This window comes from Hyperolius riggenbachi, chromosome 6 (genome assembly GCF_040937935.1).
Source record: "Hyperolius riggenbachi isolate aHypRig1 chromosome 6, aHypRig1.pri, whole genome shotgun sequence".
In the NCBI taxonomy this organism is placed as follows: Eukaryota; Metazoa; Chordata; class Amphibia; order Anura; family Hyperoliidae; genus Hyperolius; species Hyperolius riggenbachi.
Window position 1 is genome coordinate 315,744,203 of NC_090651.1, and position 19,050 is coordinate 315,763,252.

Below are 19,050 nucleotides of genomic sequence, written 5' to 3' on the forward strand. Positions count from 1 at the left end.
GGCAATCTGGAATTATGCGCTAGCACCATAAAGGCATAAAAGAGACCCGGACCCCGGCCATGCCAGTTACTGTATGCCGTAAGATGATTGGAGCAGGCGGTTGTTATGGGAAAAGTACAGATTTTTGTATGTCTGTGGAAAATTGCTTCACAGGTCTTGCCAGTACCATTTCATGTAGTATGTTCACTGGGCAAACATGGTGCCATTATTTAGCTTGTAAATGGTTCTTCCCACAATTTATTTTTATTATTATTTAGTATTTATATAGCACTGACCTCTTCCGAAGCATTGTACAGAGTATATTGTCTTGTCCCTTAACTGTCCCTCAGAGGAGCTCACAATGTAATCCTTACCATAGTTACATGTCTATGTATGTATAGTGTAGTGTATGTATCCTAGTCCAGGGCCAATTTTAGGAGGAAGACAATTAACTTATCTGAATGTTTTTGAGATGTGGGAGGAAACTGGAGTGCCTAGAGGAAACCCACACAGACACAAGGAGAACATACAAACTCTGAGCAGATCGTGCCCTGGGATTTGAACTGGGTCCCCAGCTCTGCAAGTTAGAGTGCTAACCACTACACCACGATCTTTTGAGACCCTGTTGTCAAAGGACAACTGCAGTATCACAAAAAAATTTATAATTTAAAATGCATTCCAAATGTACATTCCTGTGTAAAATATATTCTGTAAAGTATAATTAACTATACATTTTTCTCCTATGTCAATGTCACTTACAGTAGGTAGTGGAAATCTGAGAGATCCATCAGGTTTTGGACTAGTCCATCTCATGGGGGATTCTCTGGAGTGTCTTTATTTTCAAAAGCACTTACTGAATGGCAGTTGCTCAGCCCAACTACCAAAATAATGTGCAAACAGCTAGAGGAGCTGGTTGACATCTTTGTAGAGTTCCTTTCCAGCGAATGCTTTTGTAAAGAATAAAGGTAATACTGAGAATCACCCATAAGGAGATGGACTAGTCCAAACTCTGTCAGAGCCTTACGAGCTACTGTACGTGACAGCAGCAAGGGAAAAAGTAATTTATAGTGCATTTTACTCTGGGAGAAATGCACATTTTATATGTACCTTACATACTCGCATATAAGCCTAATTTTTCAGCACACAGATGTGCTGAAAAATTTCCCCCTCAGCTTATATGCAAGTCACTGGGGCAGAACGGATGGTGGAGCAGGTTTTGTTACTGGCAGAGGAGAGAAATTATCATGCACTAGTGATCCTGCTCTTGCCAGCTGCCTCTCTGCTGTGTCCGTGCTTCCATCCCCTGCAACATTTCCCTCCCTCCACCCATCCCCCTCTTTTTTCCTATACTTACCTTATTTAAGGACTGTCACCCTCCTTTACAGTATATGATGCCCTATTACTTCCTGCCCTTTTAGCCTGCCATTTCTATATGCCCTTTAGGTTTGCCACCTATGTCCCTTAGTCTGCCACCCCCTCCTCTATATGTTGTATCGGCCTGGTTTTAGTGCTGGGCAGGACTAATGTTTATATGAGGTCACCGTAGTTACTGCCTAGATGAGGCGCCGTACGATTTGTTTATTTACAGGCCGTCACCATGGCAATGCCATGGGAGGCGTTGTCCATTACGCGTATGAACGGTGCTCCCGGATGTGGGTGATGACGTGTGCGCTTCACGTCGCACTACCTGGAGTTTTGCCGCTGCTTTTGACTGATCGGCTGGGGCAAGTCGAGGGCTGGCCCGCCTCTGACCAATCAGCTGGTGGGATTTACGGGCATTACACGTACTTAGCCGCCGCACCAGGGTTTTTCATATGGGGGACCTTATGTGGGCACGATGGTGCTTACCAGTGAGTAATATTAGTGCCATCTGTTTTTGAGCTAGCTGGGATTTTGCTTAATCTATATAATGGGCCATGTAGGGGGAGTAGTTTTTATTGGAGGAGAATTTTTGATGGACTTGGCAGCTATCAATAGCATTGCAACTTCCTGGGGGAGTGTGGCAAACGTAGGTCGGGTGGGTGTGGGCTGTAGCTCCACCTTAGGGCGGAGGTATATAAAAAGCATGTCTCGGCCATGTTCGTTTGGCTGCAAATATGTTATGAGCCTATAGGCTATACCTAATACTTGTTGTTTTAGAATGTAAACTTTACACCTTATCACTTTAGCGCTGTCTTTGCACTTTGTCCCTTGAAAAAGCTTCATTTAGAAGTGAAACACGTCGGGTTTTTTGGTGGGGGTTGTGTAATATTTTATATATATCTGTGATGTTAAAGGGACCTGAGATGAGTTTTCTCATCCAACATATACTGACTTAGTAGGCCCTGCATCACTTGCAAGTTTATGTATTCGTATCAGCCAACTGCTCTGATCTTATTCTTTTACAATAAAAGTTAAGTGTTAGGTTCAGTAATAGGGTATATTGTGTTATATTTAGATTCAGGTTCTGTGACTTATGTGCAGTGCGCTGCTCAAGACTACCTGTGTCCCCTGGCTTGTAGAGCGAAGCATGCAAACAACGTGTTAGCGGTGCAATGATTGGGGATTCTTCCTGTATGGCAATTGCTGTGTCCTGTGTATATATAACGCCATCTAGTGGCGTCTCGAGACACAACTGCATCATCCTTGGGGCATGTCTGGCTATGGGGGAGGGGCTGACTTGTGCTGAGGGCACATCTGGCTACTGTGAAGGGGGCTTATACATGAGTCAATCATTTTTCCTGGTTTGTGAGGGAAAAGTTGGTACCTCCGCTTATACGTGGGTCGGCTTATATGCGAGTATATACGGGATGTATTGTAAATTTTACAGTTTTTTTTTTCCTGCAATAGTGGTCCTTTAAATTACACAATTTGCGGTTTCAGGATTTAGTGCAAAAATCGGAGTTTAGCTGCACAATACACGTTTACCAGGACACAGAGGATACTGTGGTTGCCAGAGAAGGCAGTGGGGTGGCCATATACCCCAGAAGCGATAATGGGCCTGGGCGGCCGCAACATCTGGTGAGTCACTACACGCTTGGGGGGGACCCCAATTTGAACTTCCATCATTGCACCCTGTATGGACTGATAGAGAGCCCTGTCATTATACGCTATATAGGTTCTGGATGCAAGCCTGGCTTCAGGGGCATGAAGAGATATTTTGCATATTCAGGAGTGGTGCATTGTGGGAGACCACAGTCGCTCACGTAAACCTGAATTATCGCAAATACCGTCTGTTTTAAGGAGGTAAACTACATTGAGGATTGCTTTTTAGAAGAAGGGCTTTTTGGTCTCTTTTAGTCCCCTATTCTTTCCTAGTAGTTGTGGGTCACCCCGAGCTGCTTGGGTATTCTGTGACTCCTCTTAATTATATGTGGTGTTATTTTTTGCACATGCCATTTGATTGTTACATTCACCTGTGCCTCACTCCAGCTACAAGCAACCTGTGTCCCTCTGAGTCATCCACCTCCATCCTTGGGCAACTTATAGAACACTGTGGGCCATCCACAGTGGGCCATGTCCATGGGCCTTCTTGACGGAAGATGGAATGCGTGGGAACTGCATACTTTTGTGTAGCACTGGTGCAATGGCCGAAACATTGTTTAGTGCTGTATGCACACTTCCATAGCTGCAGCTGGTTCCATGATGATCTGCCAGCGGACTGACTGTTGCGGTCAGTCGCACTGGTCCTGTCAGTCAGTAAATCTGTCCGTCGGTCCGTCAGTCTGTGTTATCAGTCTAGCCTAGGCCTGCCCTGTCTTTCCAGTCAGCCCAAGCTGAATAGCATCAAAGGATTTATACTTAACTGGAGCACACAACTCAGCCAAGTCACAGACTGTACGGGCCTGTCAGCCCAACATGGAGGCGACCGGAAGGAGAGCCAGGAATCTAATGGACCACATGGGGCTAGAGGAAGCATTAGGTAAGTATAAATCCTTTGATGCTACTCATCAGTCCATCTTGTCTGGCCTGTTCTGTCTTTCCTGTCCATCCTGTTAGTCCTGTCTAGCTAGTTCTGCCAGTTTGTCATTATTACATAATTAGTTTGTTTCACAAAAGACATCTATAATGTTCAACCAGGGAAAAAAATCACAGTCCTGAACCCGCACATATACCTGTTGATCCAGAGGAAGGTGAATCCCTTTACAGGGTTGTGCCAATTATCCTTAAAAGGGGAAAATTCCTTCCGGACTCCAGATGGCAGTCAGATTAAATCCTTGGATCAACTGCCAGGAATTAACTAATAATTATAGCTTTGGATGCACTTCAATGCAAGGAAAACACCCAAGCCTTCTTTAAATTCAGATATACAGTTTGCTATAACTACTTCCTAAGATATTGCAGATGTAAACACTTTTACTGTAAAGAATCCCTTTTCTAAATACATGGCAAAAACTTTATTCTTCATACGCAGACCATGTCCCCTTGTCCATTGTACAAGCCTAGGGACAAAACGCTCATCTGCCAAGCTTTTGTATGTTAACCAGGTCATATAGTTACTAAACTTGTTATCAACCAGTATTCCCAAGTCCTTCTCCAAGTCTGATGTTCCCAGCTGTATGCCATTTATTTTATATGTTGCTTTACTATTGATATGTCCAAGGTGCAAGACTTAACATTTATCAACATATAATTTCATCTGCCATTTGCCTGCCCATATGGCCATGTTGTCAAGGTCCAGTTGTAATATGTCACTAACCATCTTAAGATGGCCACACACCATACCATTTTTAAATATCTGTTCAATTCAAGATTTGCAATACATTTTTCTGACTGATTGTAACATTTCATAAATCTGACCAATGTACCACGCACCTATGTTAATTTTTTCCCCAATTATGATAAAAATGATTGGAAACTCTGAGAAAATTGCTAGGGTGTGTATATTAATACATTGACAATCTAACACATACCATACAATCTTTAGAAATATTGAAAAAAATTCCGGTTCAATAAAAATAAAAAAAACTGGAAATCTGATCGGATTTTTCAGTCGAATGAAATAAAAGCTTTCGATTTTTTCGGGAGATCCTGATCATATTTATCAAATTGACATAAAATCGGATCATTTTATTGTATCGTGTTCAGCCACCTTTAGTGTTTGATAATTCTGCATAATGTTTTATTATCTGCAAAGATGGCCACATGAATCTGTATTTCATCTCCTAAATGGTTAAAGTGTACCTAAGCCGAAGCTCGGGTACAAAATGAGATCCTTACCTAAAGAGATGGAAGCATCAGTACCCTTTTGAGCCTTCCCTCAGTGCTCTAACGTTCCCGTCGCTGAACGCAGCCCCCTGGAAGATTAGCAACAATACATTGTCGTTAATCAGATCGGGGCCACACACCTCCTCTTTCTATAACACAGTAGCCCCGCAAGCCCACCCATGCATGCGCTGTAAGCCAGAGGCACTCGTGTACGAGGTGCTCCGTGCTATTGCACATGTGCGTCCGTGCTTGCGTGTCTACTGCATGGCCGCGCTCGTAACAGAGTTTGAGCGCTGTCCCAATCTGGAAGGTAGCCCCGCTCAGTGACGGAAGACATCGTAAATATCTTGTTCTGAAAAGAATTGGACAAAGTACTGAAGCTCGCTGCACCCCACTGCTAACAGTTTCCCATATTGAGTATGTTCTGTTACCACCATTCTTTGCCTTCTATCCCTTAAAGCAGTGTTCCCCAACCCTGTCCTCAAAGCCCACCAACAGTGCATGGTTTTTGGAAATCCACAGAGGTAGTTACCGTAATGAGCTGAGACACTAATTACCCCACCTGTGCATGTTTGTGGTTTTCTGCAAAACATGTACTGTTGGTGCGCCTTGAGGACAGGGTTGGGGAACTCTGCCTTAACCATTTCAGCCTGAGGATATTTTTCACCTTATGGACCAGAGGAATTCTCCCATTTTTTCCACCACCAATTAGGCTTTCTTTGGGTGGTACATTATGTTAAGAATTATTTTGTTCTAAATGCATTTTAACGGGAATAATTAAGAAAAAAATTGAAAAAAATAATTATTTCGCAGTTTTTGCCCATTATAGTTTTAAAATACCACATGCATCATTGGTAATTAAAATCCACACCTTTTATTTGCCCATTTGTCCTGGTTATTTCAACGTTAAAATGTACAGTGTATGGTGACAATATTTTATTTGGAAATAAAGGTACATTTTTTTCAGTTTTACATCCATTGCTAATTTTTAGCCCATACATTTATAATAATGTGCCCTATTGACATACATACCGGTATTCATTTTTTTTTTAATCCCTATAGTCAGTAGGTGGAATTTTACTATTTGGCCACAAGATGTCCCAGCTGAGCAAATCCCTATGTAGTGTACAAGTACGCTACATAGGAAGCAATGTGTTGCTACATTGTAACTAGGTAACTGATGTAGGCATCAGTGGATACCTGCAATCACGGTGGCCAAGAGGGGAGATTAATGAATGGGAGACTCCTGCTTGGGGCTGGAAAAAGCTGCAGCTGAGTAAAAATAGATTTTTCATTTCTCATTGGAAGTCCATTAACCAGTTCTCTATCCACCACATACACACATTTCCTCCGAGTCCCTGTATCCTCCGCACCAGGCTATTGTGGGGATCAGTGTCAAAAGCCTTTGCAAAGTACAATTATACAACATCTATTGCTTTCCCAAATTCTAGATTTTCATTCACCACTTCATAAAAGCTGAGGATGTTGGTGTGAGGCAGGACCTGTCTTCAGTAAATCCATGCTGTCAAACTAAAATAAGATTGTGTGTTCCATAATTTTGTATAGTATCCCTCAGGCTGTAGTTTCCTGGTTATGATTTTTTTCCTTTCTTGAAAAAGGGCAAAACATCAGCTGTACGCCAGTCATAAGGAACTGAGCCACTTGAAAGAGAAACACAGAAAAGAAGGTAAAGTGGCTTACTGATAACTGAACTCAACTTCTTTAATACTCAAGGGTTAATGCCATCTGGGTCAGGTGCCTTGTCTTCTTAATCTTATTCAAACGTGCCTGCACACAAACAGGCCCATCGGACTGTTCTGCGAGTTACTGTATCATATGTCTTTCCATTCCATTCTGCTGGTCTTGCTGGTTTGTTCATTCAGTCCTACTTGTTTTTTAGAAATCCTGGAGCCTCCTTCTTTTAGTTAAAGATGTAGAGAGTAGAGAGCCGCTTTAAGTCAGAGATGTGGAAGTGAGTGTAAGATGGGGGGATGGGGTTAAAATTTTACTAGTGGCTTCTAACTGGAAAAAGGCTCTTGCAGTCCATGAAGAATTTTGAAAAACAAATTGTGTGTATATAATGTATTTATTTTTTTCTGGCGTATAAGACTACATTTTAACCCAGGAAAGTATTCTCAAAAGTTGGGGGGTTTACACACCAGGTGTGCCAAGTGAAGGGCGGAGCAAGCTGCAGGCGTCTGGAACTGTGCCCAGAAAAACACACCTCTTTCACGTGTCTGGCCCGCCCTTGTATCCTGTTTCCATACCTTCTTCTCTGCCTCTCAGATCTCGCTGCTGATGACTGCAATGAAGTGGCGCAGGTGCGCATGTGTGAGATCTGAGAGGCAGAGAAGGAGGGAATAGTATACAAGGGCAGGCCAGACGGATGAAAGAGCCGTGTTTGCGCTACCACTCTGATAGTCTTGGAGACAGGGATAGTTGGCCAATGGAAGCAGGCTTTGTATACAACAACTAGCCAATAGCCGGTAAGGTGCATCACTTGCCGTGATTGGCTAGTTGTATACTGGATACCACATACAGTACAGCACCAGTATCTGTACCTGTTTATACAGTACTAGTGACCTTAGCCCGTTTAATAACGGGCTCGAGGTCTGTCACCACCGCCACCTGTCCGCGCGTGTGCACACGCCCGGCCAGCCCCCTGGCTGTCATGCCAACACAGTAGCGCAAACACAGGGACACACACACACGGACATGAGACGCAGAGACATTTACGTTTTATTAGGTAGGATAGCTACAGTACAGTATACAAATGTCCAACAGTCAAGATGGGTAGTCTTATACGACGAGTATATTATTTATTCTATTAAATCCATTTCAATCAAAATTAAATAAAAAATATTGATACTGTTAAAATAAATAATTACCACAATGAGACGTTGCTTAGCAAGAAAAAAGTGAGGACTTCCTAACTCTGCTGATCTTTATACCCCAGTTAATATGCTAACATATTCCTCCCTCCAGGCAGTCTGTTATTCTATGAGTCCAATCAGCAGTATCTAAGCGAGACTTGGACTTCCTCATTGGGTGGGATCACCTGTGTCCTTCAAGAGACTTCCTGTCAATTTAAGTTTCACTTTATGGCCCATACTCACGGGCTACAATTGTCGCCGCAACACGCGGCGCACGCGTGTTGCGGCGACAGGTCGCCCGTGAGTATGAGGTGCAACACGGGCGCGCACCCCGAACTGTCGCTCGCCGCTGCTGTCGCCAGGCGATTGGCGCGGTCAATCGGCCGGCGACAGTTGCCGCCGCAACTGTCGCTAGTCTGCGTGAGTATGCGGACTAGCGACAGCAACCAGCAGGGAATACCCTGAGCTTCCGGCGGGGGGAGGAACATCAGCGACAGCTTCCTTCGCATCAGTTGCCAGGTCCCTCCGCCATGTATGCGCGGAGGGACCTGGCGACGAGCTGTCGCGCACACGCTCCCGTGTGCTAGCGACAGGCCAGAAATGTTGCCCGTGAGTATGGGCCATTAGGCTGGGTTTCAATTTCCTGGAAATGACACAGTAGTCCTGGTACATGAAGTTTCGAGTTTCGACCTCTAGTCAGTGACCAGCAAGGATAAATCTGCCTCTGGAAATCTGGTTTAAACCGCCTTTTTAGAGTCCTCTGAAAAGATGGAATCCCACTGCAAAGGCATAATAAGCTGTGCACAGTAAATAGCTCAAAAAGATACATTTATTCAGTAATATTGTGATAACTCTTAAAGAGACTCCGTAACAAAAATTGCATCCTGTTTTTTATCATCCTACAAGTTCCAAAAGCTATTCTAATGTGTTCTGGCTTACTGCAGCACGTTTTACTATAACCATCTCTGTAATAAATCAACTTATCTCTCTCTTGTCAGACTTGTCAGCCTGTGTCTGGAAGGCTGCCAAGTTCTTCAGTGTTGTGGTTCTGTGATGCATCTCCCCCCTCCAGGCCCCTCTCTGCACACTGCCTGTGTATTATTTAGATAAGGGCAGCTTCTCTCTTCTCTCTTATCTTTTACAAGCTGGATAAATCCTCCTCTGAGCTGGCTGGGCTTTCACATACTGAGAAATTACATACAGGCACAGCTGTCTGCCCTCTGCAGGAAGAAACAGCCTGACACTTCAGTGGAAGATAGTTGCAGGGGGAAAGAAACACACAAATGATCTCTTGAGATTCAAAAGGAAGGCTGTATACAGCCTGCTTGTGTATGGATGTATTTTCTATGTGTGGACATACTGTACATCAACCTACTTCCTGTTTTGGTGGCCATTTTGTTTGTTTATAAACAAACTTTTTAAAACTGTTTTTAACCACTTTTAATGCGGCGAGGAGCGGCGAAATTGTGACAGAGGGTAATAGGAGATGTCCCCTAACGCACTGGTATGTTTACTTTTGTGCGATTTTAACAATACAGATTCTCTTTAAGGCAATATTTATGATCATATTATTTAAAGTGTCACTTTAGCACACTGGTCTGATTACATTAATGGGGTTCTTATAGCCACGTGGGGGATATAAAGGATGTACACACAATTGATTATAAAATCTTGATTAATACTTTCCACAATACCCAGAGATCTGACAGTTTATTGCATTGCATATGGACTCTGGTTGGAAAAGTCACATGGTACACACATTCAGGCAGCACATATAAGGAAGCAAAGTGACATATATCGGGTGTGTGGTACTGCATTAATCTGTGATGGAAATAGTGGGAAGTTTGCTCATCTTTATGTACGACAACGGCCCTCCAGGAAAGGAAAAAGATAAGGGTAATTACCTCTACCTATCTGCACACAGCCGGGCGGGGCCACTTTTCCTAAAGAGCAATGCAGTGAATTTTTTGTCTCATTGTTGATGAATTTCAATTACCAATAACTATATATAAATATCAGCGCAGAGATCCAGTCCCAGATCTGTATCTGAAAAAAAAAAACCTGAAAACCCATTCTAAGGAAACAGATCTAACAGTTTACCAGTCTGGTATAAGATTTTGTCCAGTTATTTAAAGGCCCACTGTCGCGAAAAATTGTAAAAATTTTAATTCCATGGTAATTACCCTGGAATTAGTGCTATAGCAACGCCAAGCTCCAGTGCTGCCTGGCGGGCGCCAAAAAACCCTGCTTTGCTAAATAAGCTCTGTGCATCTCGCTCCCATTCACAACTGTTAGTTGAAGCAAACTGGTGTAAAACTTACGCAGCAGGGCAGATTCATCAGAAACGGTACAGTTTTTCTTAATTGGTGTTTTATAAGCAATTTCATAAGCGTTTTCTGGTTATTTTTGGTAGCGATTTTAAAAAGTGTAAGCTTTTTGCCAGCGATTGTGATAGCGATTTGCGATTAGCTATTTTAATTCTGATTGGTTCTTTCAATTTATTTTAATTTTTTTTTACAGTTTACAGTAATTTAAAATCGCACACAAATCGCTATATGTAGCGATTCATGAGCGATTTGCCAGCACTTCAATACTTTACATTGAAGCGCCAACACTCCCAAAATACTGCATGTGCTGCGATTGCTATTTTGCTAATCGCAGTTGCTAGTGTGGAATTTGTTACATTTATTTACATTGGCAGAGCGTTTAGGTAAATTGCTAGCAATTTAAAGCGCTCCCTAAACGCTCAAAAAAGCGCTCTAGTTGGTTCCAGGCCTCATAGTCAGGTAGGAGGGCAGGTGAGTTTGATAACGAACCATGCCTACACCTATCTGGTCATCAACTTGTACTCAAGTGGGTGGGTGGTGACCTGGCTTAGTGGTCGGCAAACTAGGCAGATGCCTAGGGTGACACCTGCATGAGGGGGAACACCATAGAGCTATTTTTATGCTGTGTTTCTGGAGTGTTTGTACGCAAATGCTAGTTCCACAAATAAAGGGACAAATGGCAGCTCTAAAGGTGGCCATACATCAGGCGACTTAATGGCAAATCGACCATCCAAATTGATTATTATTATCGGAATTGTATGAAAATTGGGGCCAACAAGTGCATGCCAGATTGACTATGCAACCAATATCGGACCGAAATTGGTTGCATTAATCAGTCAGTGTGTGGTGGTAACCGGCAAGCGATATCGGGATGGGCGACACATGTGACAAAACCTCCACTGCTGTCCCCCTAATGTGCAATGGGCCTCCGTGCATTACACATTACTTGTCTGTGGCCGCTGCTGGATCCAGGCGCACTGCTTGCTCCATACACGTGTCCCGCGTGGTTGCCAGAGTAACGGGGTGCATGTGACATCACACACATGCCCGTATGTACGCCAGCAACCATGTGGGGCGCGTGAATGGATGAAGGACATTGCCCGGAGCCAGTGGAGAACAGCGCAGTAAGCAGCAGGAGGGCCATTGCGCATTAGGGCAGGGATGTCAAACCGATCCTACGAGGGCCGAGATCCTCACACATTTTTGATACAGCTCAAATGAATTGATGGGTGTGAATCAGGAAAGGTGTGGTCCATCAGGTAGAACACATTCCTTTCTTTCTCAGTCCATCCTAAACACTGGCATGGATCTGGCCCTCCAGGGTTGGAGTTCGACACATGTGCATTAGGGGGACAGCGTGGGGGTTGCAAGGTGGTGGATGCGGCGTCACAAAGCCAATTCCGGATCGATTTCAGCTTGAAATTGATCAGGGATCGGCCTGCGGTGTATGAGCAGCCAACAGATCTCTCTCCAATCAGTTTTGTCTCTTGGTCGACTCTGCCCATCATTGCTAGCTGTCCCCCTAATGTATAATGGACCCCCGAGTGCACTACATTAAAGGAAACATAAAGCAAAATGTGCTGCCCCGTCATATATTTACACAGGGCTTCCTCCAGCCCCTTGCAGCTAACATGTCCGATGCAGCATCTCCCCTCGCAGCCGCCGGCCCGGGGTCCCCACCGCTGCAGAGGCTGACCTCCTCTACTGCGCCTGCGCGAGCACCGCTGTCAGTCAAGTCCACGTTGTCTGCAGTGTACTGCGCAGGTGCAGAAGTTCTGCATCTGCACAGTACACTGCGAACAATGTGGGCTTGATTGATATTGGCGCTTCATGCAGGCGCAGTAAGGACAACCTCAAGGTTGGCCTCTGCACTAGCGGAGACCCCGGGCTGGCGGTTGCGAGGGGAGATGCTGCGTCAGACATGTTGGCTGCAAGGGGCTAGAAGAAGCCCCGGGTAAGTATATCATAGGGCAGCACTGTTTGGCGGGGCAATTTTGGGTGCCTGGGGTCTGAATCGGGAAAAAATGCTCTGACTCCTAATGAATTTAAACTGTAATTAAAATAGAAAATATAAAATGTTCTATTTCTCAGATAATAGTCATAAATAATTTATACATACAGTAATAGCTGTGCTTAGTCCACAAAAATGAAACAAACCAATCAAAATTAGTTACTTGTGCTGCTTCAATAAAGCAGTCCCCGTATTTTTAAAGTCAGATATACACATCTGATTGTGACTGTATATATGATGTGTACACAGGAATCTTATATATGTTACGGCCAGAACCCGAAGTTTGGCCACTTCTAGTTCTGGCCGGCCACTTCGGGTTCTGGCCGGCCAATGCGCGAAGTGGCCGCTGCGCTGCGGCCAATGTTAGAAATGGATTGATTCCTCTGAGGTTAATGTATCTTCTGGCCGCAGTGCAGCGGCCAAATGTATAACAACTTAGTGAATTTATTGCAATTCAGCCGGCGGCAATGTAACAATTCAAGCCGCCGGCTTTTTTTTTCTGCCTCTCTCTCTCCTCTTATGGGCAGCCGGCGGGGACATGCGTGTCCCCGGGAGTCGTTCGTGGCGCCAGGGCAGCAGAGCGGGGAGGCTGCAGACATTGCTTCTGCCAGCACCCGCTCTGCAAGAACAGCAGGATTCCCCTGCCGCGACGAACGACTCCGGGGGGACACGCGTGTCCCCGCCGGCGGCCCATAGGAGAGCGAGAGAGGCGGGGGGGGGGGGGGGAGAAGAGAGAGGCAGAGAAAAAGCCGGCGGCTTGAATTGTTACATTGCCGCCGGCTGAATTGCAATAAATTCACTAAGTTGTTATACGTTTGGCCGCTGCGCTGCGGCCAGAAGATACATTAACCTCAGAGGAATCATTCCATTTCTAACATTGGCCGCAGCGCAGCGGCCACTTCGCGCATTGGCCGGCCAGAACCCGAAGTGGCCGGCCAGAACTAGAAGTGGCCAAACTTCGGGTTCTGGCCGTAACATATATACTAAATGACATCTATGCTGTAAGAATAAAGCCTGATGTGTAGCCGTGTCAACAATAGAGATGGTCAATGAGATGGAAATAATTCTGCGTTGATTCTGATTTATGAAAATGTACTCTTTGCTCATGAAATCAAATAATTTGATATGTTGTTAAAATTTGGTTTGGTGACTACGAATTAAATGGTACCTGAGGAGGATGAAAATAAGAAAAGTGTTATACATACCTGGGGCTTCTTCCAGCCCCCTTCAGGCTAATCAGTCCCTCTCTGTCCACCTCCACCACCTGGATCTTCTGCTATGAGTCCTGGTAATTCAGCCAGTCAGCGCAGTCCCGCCGCGTGCCGCTTCCACAGCCAGGAGCGTTCTGCACCTGCGCAATAGTGCTGCAAATGTGTAGTAAGCTCCGGGCGGCGGAGTGTGTGCATGCGCACTACACCACACTGGCTCAAGTACCTGGACTCCTAGCAGAAGATCCAGGTGGCGGAGGAGGACAGCGAGGGACGGATTAGCCTGAAGGGGGCTGGAGGAAGCCCCAGGTATGTATAGAACTTTAATTTCATCTGTCTCAGGCTTACTTTGTTACACAGTAGTACTATACTCTACATATGCACTCTCCACAGAGCTGCAGGGAATCCACTGAGAATGTTGTGCACATTGAACACAGAGGTGTTGTCTATCACCCATAAACCTGGTTCAGATTGTGCATGAAGAATGTGTGATAGAGGAAGAATCTCCTCATTCACCTGCAGAGTACCTGCACATCACTCTTACATGTACCCACAGTTACATTGCCTAGGGCCTGATAGATGTTCTTTGTTCCGGTCTGTACCTTTTACAAGTACTCTTACCAAGGACTAGTTTTAGTCTGTGACTAAAGGGAATAAATATGGCAGTCTCCATATCCTTCTCACTTCAGTTGTCTTTTAAAATTCCTAAGCGTTGGCAGTTAAGAGACGAATTTCATGTTACATACTTTCATTCAACAAGATTGTAATATGCAAATTAGAGGAGTCGGAGTCGAGGAGTCTGAGTCGGTGGAATCCTAAACTGAGGAGTCTGGGTCGGTGGATTTTTGTACCAACTCCACAGCCCTGGTATGTACAGTGCCTAGCACACTAATAACTATGCTGTGTTCGTTTTTTTTTTTCTTTCTCTGCCTGAAAGAGTTAAACATCAGGTATGTAAGTGGCAGTTCCACGGTCAGGACTGGGTCAGACTATAGTGTGACCCTCACTGATAAGAAATGACAACTGTAAAACACTTTCCTAGCAGAAAATGGCTTCTGAGAGCAGGAAAGAGACACAAAGGGTGAATAGATTTTAGCTCTGGCATAATTCATTGAATGTGTCATTGAGTAAAACCTTAAAGTAGATTTAAATATAAAATAAAACTGTGGAATATCTTTATAGATGTAATTTTAGGAGAAGGAGGAAAGATACAATTGTTTGTTTAATTAGTTTATTTTCACCTCGGGTGTCCTTTAAACATCACGCCACAAAGACTAAACCATGTTATTTGTTTACCTTTGTTTCACAATATTTTTTAATAAATAGCCCCCATTATCTCTCATTTCATTACATACAAAGAGCCTTCCAAAGGGTAATTTGCATGCACAAGATAAGATCCATGTCTTTCCATACAGGACAGCGGCTGTACTTTAGTCTGGAGGATTTGGAAATTAATGCAAATAAGTCCTCTTCCAACTTGCAAACGATTACAAGCCTATTTTCTTATGTGAAAAAAAAAAGACAAACCCATCTGAAATAGGCAACCCTACATAACAGACCTCTACTGGTAATGTGGCAATGTGTCTGCTGGACCAGAGATTGTCAGGCTTTGTTCACATCTAAAAAAATGAAAATCGCTGACCCCAGCGATTTTTGTTTTTTTGCGATTTTTCTTTTTTTCCCATTCCCGGCGCTCCACTGCACGCTACGATTTTGTGCAAATCGCGTTTGTAAGGGCTTTTGCAGAGCGATTCTTTTTTTTTTTTTTTTTTTTTTTTTTACTTCCTGGGGTCAGTCAGGAAGTGAACTCTTTGACCCGGAAATAATAAATACAATGTATTTATTCTTAAAACGCAATGGCTGCATAAAGCGATTTTGTGAGCGTTTAGTGCTCTTCCTATACCTTCCACTAGAGCAAAATTGCCCCAAAAATGGTACAGGCATAGTTTGCGAAGCGCAAAGCGGACGAAACACGCTGATATGAACATTCTCATAGAGAATCATTGCACAAGCGTTTTGTGGACGAATTTGAAAGTTGCATGCGCTTAAAAAAAGTCAGAAAACGCCCCTTGATGTGAACGAGCCCTCAGTGTGAGTTTAGGAAGGCTGATCGCACCTTGAGGCTAGGAGCGCACTTAGGGTCCATTCACACTTGCAAACGCAAAATGTTTTGCGGCTGCGATTTTCTCATAAGCAACGCAGAAAAATCACTGTACACTTTTGCGACTTTTGAGCGATCACGATTAGCGCTTTTTTAGCATTGTAATCACGATCAATCTAAAAAAATCGCTGAAAAATGCTGCAAGTAGTGCATTTAGCGATCAGCGATAACTGCGAGTCGCTGTTGATCGCAGCAGTGAGATCATTGCTATTTAGTTAATATTGTGCTAGCGCTTTAAACAGCGCTAGCGATTAGTGGTAATCGAACCAGTGTAAATTGGCCCTTAAGCTACATACACACTTTTGATTAAAATTTGTCAGAACCCTACTAATGGACCAATTAATAATGTTTCGACCGAGATCGCAAAGCAAATGTAGCCGACCGCCCTTCAGCAATGGCACCAAACGACCAATTATCGATCCACCAATGATTGCTCGTCACAGGAAGTGTGTACAGATAATTAAGCAACATTTAACGATTGTATTGTGTGATGCGCACGTGCCACATTAATTAAACAATGCGTAAAGCACATGCGCCACTTTAGAACGTACATTTTAGAATTAAAATAGTGGAAATGAAATATGTGCGAAAAAGGAATGGAAAAAAGTGGGGCACTCTAGTTTTTTATGAGCGCTTTATAAAAACAAACAGAATTCTGTTCCGTCACTTCCGCATTCCCTGTGAATTCCTTCTTTTTTTGATGGTTTCTGTTCAGTATGTATACAGGTCGGTCATTTATGACAGTTAACCTTCGATGAATGATCGGCAGTCGTAGTTCATTTCAACCAAATTTTGTCTGATATGTGTACTTAGCTTTAGCAGAATTGCTTGCAGGGTGGAAACCGCATGCGTTTTTGCACATAATGAAAGTCTATGCATTGCATAGAAAAAATGCTTATCTCTGTATTTTCCAATGTGCGTTTTTTGAAACTTGCTGCATATTTCTGTGAAACGCATCTGAATCGCACATAATGGGCTCGATTCACAAAGCGGTGCTAACCCAGTTAGAGACTTTAGGCGTGATAACCATTGCACCACGCTGGTGAAAAGCCAGTTTAGGTGTGATAAGTTTAGGTGTGATAAGTTTAGGCATGATAAGTTTAGATAAGTTTAGATTGCGTGCAAAGTACCGCACGCAAAGCAGCACCATTAAACTCTATGCAAAGTGCACCAGACTTTGCTAGCGCAAAACTTTTGATCAGCTGTGCACTGCGGTGCTAACGCAGTTGGTGCTTAAACTTATCATGCCTAAACTTATCGCACCTAAACTCATCACACCTAAACTTATCATGCCTAAACTGAGTTTAGGCATGATAAAGGGCTTTTCACCAGCGTGCTAACTGTTAGGGCCTTTTTCCACTACCCTGCGATTTGCGATTTGCTTCTGATCGCGAATTGCATGGTACATTAAACTAATGGAAACTGCAGCAGCAATTTCCATTAGTGCGATCCGATTGCGATGCGATTTTGGTCAAAGCGCAATCGTCATCCTGCCGCGTTTTGTATGCGATTGAGCTGTACTATAATGAGTATAGTAGCTCAATCGCATAGTGGAAATTGAAACGCGATTGCGATCGCGATTGCGATCGCAATCGTGATCGCGTTTCATAGTGGAAAAGAGCCCTTAGCACCGCTTTGTGAATCAGGCCCAATGTATTTCAATGGAGATGCAAACGAAGTGCATTTTCCTCCATGGGGAAAAAAAAGGAAAATGTTAAAAAAAAAAAAAAACAAACCCAAAAAGCAAATGCACCAAAACGCTTGAAAAACTTCAATGCAAACGCATAAAAAAATGCACATAAAAAAATGCAGAAAGGCGTAATGTAGTCAGCTCATGGTTTTCTGCACTACCTAGTATGCCACTCTACCTAGAGGCCTATGGAGGCTGTCAAATTGCATTCTGGGTTTGAATACCAGCCAGGGCACTATCTGCATGGAGTTTGTATTTTCTCCCCGTGTCTGGACTGGTGCACACCAGAGCGGTTCTGGAGCGTTTTTTAAATCACTTGCAGGGGGAAAACCACTTGGCTAATGAAAGTGAATGGGATGGTGCACACCAGAGAGGTTAATTTTTTCCACAAATGCAAATTCGGGGGCTGCAGCATTTTTAGATTTCCGAGGCGTTTCTGCCTCAATGTAAAAGTATAGGAAAGTGGAAAACTGCTCTGAAAAACGCTAGATCAGAGCGGTTTTCCAGGCGTTTTTGTTACAGAAGCTGTTCAGTAACAGTAAATATGAAATCTGCTACAAAAAAAAACGCTCCAAAAAACGCTAGGCATGTTTAGAAAACATGCCTAGAATTGCTCTGAAATCTGCTTCAAAAACCTCTAGCGTTTTTGGTGTGCACTGGGCCTCTGTGTGGGTTTCTTCCGGGCACTCCATTTCCCTTACACATCCCAAAAACATATAGATCGTTAATTGGCTTCCCCCTAAAATTGGTCCTAGACTACAATGGGCTTGTGACCAATAAAAGGTTGGTACACACTTTCAATTATGATTGGCTAATCACTGACCAATTTTACCACCTCGCTGTAGTATGAGGGTTTACCTACATTATCTGCTCATAGTATTCAATAAGGCCTGGTGCACACCAAAAACCGCTAGCAGATCCGCAAAATGCTAGCAGATTTTGAAACGCTTTTTCTTCTTTTTCTGCAGCGTTTCAGCTAGCGTTTTGCGGTTTTGTGTAGCGGTTTTGGTGTAGTAGATTTCATGTATTGTTACAGTAAAGCTGTTAATGAACAGCTACTGTAACAAAAACCGCCTGGCAAACCGCTCTGAACTGCCGTTTTTCAGAGCGGTTTGCGGTTTTCCTATACTTAACATTGAGGCAGAAACGCATCCGCAATCCAAAATCTGCAGCAGCCCGGGAGTATGCGTTTCTGCAAAATGCCTCCCGCTCTGGTGTGCACCAGCCCATTGAAATACATTACCCTAGCGGATCCGCACCCGCAAGCGGATCGCAAACCGCAGCGGAAACGCTCTGGTGTGCACTAGGCCTTACTGTTGACCCTCATACTGCATGGAGGTGGTAAAATTGCTTTGTAATTGGCCAATCAGAGTTGAAAGTGTGTACCAGGCCTTACATGTATACACACATCCAATTTTGATTGGCCAACTTTACCACTTCCATGTAGTATGAGAGCTTGCCTACACAATCTGTTCATAGTATTCACAATCTGTTGGCCCTAATGCTGGGAATACACAATGAGTTTTTCTGGCAGATTTACTGGCCAATCGATTTTCTGATCGTTTTTCCTGATCAATTTCCATTCACTTCTATGAGAAAATTGATCAGAAAAAC

At 43.8% G+C, this 19,050-nt stretch overlaps 1 protein-coding gene across 3 annotated transcripts in view; it reads left to right on the top strand.

The window, feature by feature from the left end:
• The first annotated feature begins 888 nt into the window (after positions 1-888).
• The window catches only part of SPIB (Spi-B transcription factor), a 71,844-nt gene continuing 53,682 nt past the window's right edge, over positions 889-19,050 (top strand). The window contains exons 1-3 of one of the 3 annotated variants that reach the window (XM_068242994.1): positions 889-944; positions 2,842-2,979; positions 6,786-6,853. The gene's annotated coding sequence lies outside the window, so the exon portion shown is untranslated. The remainder of the gene's footprint in view (positions 945-2,841; positions 2,980-6,785; positions 6,854-19,050) is intronic. The other 2 variants (XM_068242998.1, XM_068242999.1) reach the window with 2 other exon arrangements.